The sequence below is a fragment of the Panthera tigris genome, chromosome D2, assembly GCF_018350195.1.
Source record: "Panthera tigris isolate Pti1 chromosome D2, P.tigris_Pti1_mat1.1, whole genome shotgun sequence".
NCBI lineage: Eukaryota > Metazoa > Chordata > Mammalia > Carnivora > Felidae > Panthera > Panthera tigris.
The window spans coordinates 7,380,151-7,384,248 of record NC_056670.1 but is presented as its reverse complement, the minus strand read 5'-3'; the positions used below and the strand labels follow the sequence as shown (position 1 = coordinate 7,384,248).

The 4,098-nt window shown below is 48.9% G+C and overlaps 1 long non-coding RNA gene across 1 annotated transcript; it reads right to left on the bottom strand.

Moving 5' to 3' along the window:
• Window positions 1-234: 234 nt before the first annotated feature.
• Window positions 235-2,891, bottom strand: LOC122231953. The gene is made up of 3 exons (XR_006209265.1): window positions 2,711-2,891; window positions 2,479-2,582; window positions 235-1,598 (listed from the first exon to the last, which is right to left on the bottom strand). It is a non-coding gene; the product is annotated as an uncharacterized LOC122231953 (long non-coding RNA).
• Between the last annotated feature and the right edge of the window lie 1,207 nt (window positions 2,892-4,098).

Below are 4,098 nucleotides of genomic sequence, written 5' to 3'. Positions count from 1 at the left end.
GTCGGTTAAGCATCTGACTTCAGCTCAGGTCACGATCTCATGGTCCGTGAGTTCAAGCCCCATGTCGGGCTCTGGGCTGAAGGCTCAGGGCCTGGAGCCTGCTTCCGATTCTGTGTCTCCCTCTCTCTCTGCCCCTCCCCCATTCATGCTCTGTCTCTCTCTGTCTCAAAAATAAATAAACATTAAAAAAAAAATTTTTTTTTTAATTTTTTTTTCAAAAAAGAAAAGAAGAGAGCAGGGTGAATTCTGCATAAGCCCATGCATACTGTGCCCCATACGCTCGCCCGGCCTCTACTTACCGGGGTCGGTGTGGTGATGGGGACACGTCAGGGCTTCGAAGACAGACATGTGTTCCAAACCTGCCTCTACCCTTACCGTCAACTTCGCTCTGGACGTTGTAAAACTCCCTTTCCTTGGACATCAGATGAATTGGGAACAGTAATATCCGTCTTTCAGGCAGGTTTTTCTTGCACGGATTAGAACCAGGGTATACGTCTATTTTGTACACGTGCATATATATATTTGTGTGTATATATGTTTATAACACTTATGTATACACATTTATTTGTTTATATATAACTGGCAGGCCATGAGCCCTTCGTCAATAGTAGCTGTGGTCATCGTAATTAGCGGTGGTACCACTAATGACAGTGGAACAGTAGTGAGAATTAGCCCTCGAGGAACCGATTTAAGTCTGACCTGGAACACCCAGGGTTTTTTGTCGCTGTTGTTGGGTTTCTTGGTTGCGTTTTGTGTTGCTGTTTCGTTCTTTGGAGCCATCAGACCAGACTGCCTTTGTCCTCAGCATGTTTATGGGTTGCTTGTTCCTCAGAGAGCCCGCGGGTCCACTTCCAGTGAACAGGACAATGAAATGGGGGCGCCATTTTTGCTTCCACAGTCCTTGCCACCTGGGGCTGAATGTACGCAGAAAATCCCAAGGAGGATCCGCGGCCACACGTCATCTGGTAAAAGCCAAACGGGAGACCCGAGTCCGAGCACATCATTCTTCTTAAAACCTTCCGCTGGTCTTCCAGTTGTTCTCAGGACAAAGACGGAGTCCCTTCTCCAGGCCTTCCAGGCCCTTCAGATCGGGCTTTTACTCATCTCTCCGTCCTTTCTGACTCACCACACCCCAGCCACCCTGACCTTCCGGCGCTTTCTCCAGCACATGGTCTCCTCTGCCAAGAACAGGCCCCCTCTCCCAGCTCTCCGCTGCGTAACCCCTTCCGGTCCCAACGGAAATGTCATTTTTATGGAGGAAGATTTACTGAACCTCCAGACTGGACTAGGTTCCCTAAGGATCTCACGGGGACCTCTGCCCCTCTTCATAGATATCAAATTATTATTAACTTATTATTTGTAAGATTCCATTTAAGGGTCTACCGCTAGGAGACATTAGGTTTCACGAGGGCAGTGACCTCCTTGTCCTTTCTCATGGCTGAAGCAGTCCCGGGGCTTAGCGAGGCTAGGCACAGAAACTCGCTTCATAAATATTTGTTGAATGGATAAGTGGAGCCGTGGGCGGATCCAATGCTGTTTTAGTCTAGTGGCGCCCAGTTTGGATCTCTGCAAGGTCCCTCTGGGGAATGCGGGTCGTTCTGAAAGACAGATGAACCATAAACAGTGCTGTGAATGGTAGAGGACAAATAATGTGTATTGATGGAGGCAAGGCCTTCCTATCACGCTCACAGGACTCATCAGCTCTCAGGCTACTCCATCAACAGACCGCACACACGCACACACGCACGCACACGCTGCCAGCCGTGGGGGTGGAGGGAGGGCTTCCGGAATCCCAGCCTCAAGGCTGCCCTCACCTGAGTGCCTAGCCCTGCCCTGTCCAATGTGGATAGTCACTGGCTGGCCACAGGGGCCTATCGAGCCCTTGAGATGTGGCCAGGGTGACGAAGGAACTGATTTTTCGATGAGATTTCATTCCGTAGTTGACATTTAAATTTAAAAACCTGAACTCAGTTACTAGAAACAAATTTAAGTAGGTTTGGAACAACTTGGACGGGCGAACCTCCTTTTTCCCAACTGTGAACTTTAGGAAGTCTAAACACGGATTAAGTCTTGCTTCATAAAAACGTAGCATTCCATTTGAGGCGTAACCTATCCCAAATTTCAAAGACAGCGCCCCAAAAAGGAAAATTTTCTCATTAGTAACTTTTACATCAATTGTGTATTGAAAAGCTATTTTAGAAACATTAGATCAAATAAAGAGCATTACTAAGATGAACTTTGATTCTTTTCCTCCAGACTGCCGATTTAGAGAGAGAGAGAAATGAGAGAACGTGCTCCTTTCAAACCAGAGCCTGTAGGTTTGAGACGGACATCACCATCACTGTGGCCCATACTTGGAAGGAGGAGACAACGGAAGGGAGGCTCTTCTTTCTCTACGTGGAAAAATCATCATATTAACACCTGAAATGGTAGACACCCGAGTCATAGGCAGGGTTATGAAGAGGGAGCACAATTTACCTTCCTGCACAGACTGCTGTAATGTTCTTTATTGAGCTATTTCCATCCACGAGAGAGCAGTACATTGTGCAGAGGCTTCTGTCACACGGGGTTGCCTGCCATACCTGAAACGGAATGACGATTAGAGACCATAAATTTGTTCTTCCGAAGTACCTTCCCTCCATAGATCTTGCAAGCCTTCACTGATGCTAAGTGAGTCTTTCTCGATGGGCTACAAGGTCAAAAATCTCACCTCCTTTTGGCTGCTGAGAAAGAGTGTTGTGCCTAAGGTCACAGAGCCAAGCCACCACGCCCGGGCTGGCCAGGTGCACCTGTTGGTCTGTTCACTGGACTGTTACCCCCGGCGGCTTCTCGGAAGGTGCCAGTCGGTTATTCCCAGTCCTTCCTGCTTCCCAGACTGCCAGCCTCCGCCACCCACTACCTAGACCGCAAGAGGAGTGATATTCTTCGGTAAGTGACAAAAATTTAAAAAAATGGTTTTACCGGGTCCTTTTTCAATGGAGAGCACATGGCTTAAAAGCAAACGTCAGGCAGGTAATCTTTTACTGTGTCTTTGTACGTATGATTTGGAGGTTTGCTGTTCACAATGCGGTCCGCTGATCAGCGGCACTGACGTCATCTGGGACCTTGTTACAAATGCAGAATCTCAGGCCCGACTCCCGACCTACTGAGTCAGAACGGGCACTTACACAACCTCCCCCAGGATTCACGTGCATGTTAGAGCCTGACAAGTGTCGTCTGTAGGACGTGAGTTATGTCCCGGCCTCCTCACTGTGAGCGATTGGAGGGAATCTACTGGCTCTCCCTTGTGGATGTTTGTCCTTTCCTCTCTGTCTCTCTCACTGTCTCTCTGGCACACACACATACACACACACACACACACACCTGTAAAACTTCTGCAGACTTGCTTCTTTGTAAGGCTCTCCGTTTCCCTCCCTGATGACCCTGGTTTGCACATGGACAGGGGTCTTGCGATGCTCATTCGTCTTCAGTCTAACTCGCTTCATACATATTTGCTGAACGGATAAGAGGAGTCGCGGGCAGATACACCACAGTGCTCCGTTCTTCCGTCGGTGGACTGGCAGAGTGGAGCAGACCCGGGGGCCTCCAGAGGCCAGGGAGGCAACCCAGCTGAGCCCAGAGAGCCTCGCTGGCTTCAGAGGAATCTAAATCTGTGTTCTTCCAGCGCACATCCGTTTGGTTTGCTTATCATACGCCATTGGAATAAAGCTTGCTTTCGCAGAGTAATACGCCATTCTCGTTTCTCACGGAACATGGATTTACCTTTTGCCTTCCCACTTTTGATGGAAGTGGAAGGTGCAAGAAATGTTTCGTATTTCCCTGAACGCTCGTACGTAGCCAGACTGACCGCATGAACACAGCCACTGCTGGCTTCTCCGGGGAGCCAGAGCGGCTGTGCGCACACAGACGGTGTGCTGGTGGGAAGGGGGTGAGGGTCTCTGTTCCAGCCATTGTCTCCAGGCGGGAACTTGAGCCCATTTTACCGGATCCTCCCATTTCTCAAAGAGAAGCCGGAAATCTGGATTTTTATGTGAAATCTCCCATTTTTTAATGTTGGCAATTAATTCGATTTCTTTAAACATTGGGCGGGCCAAACAA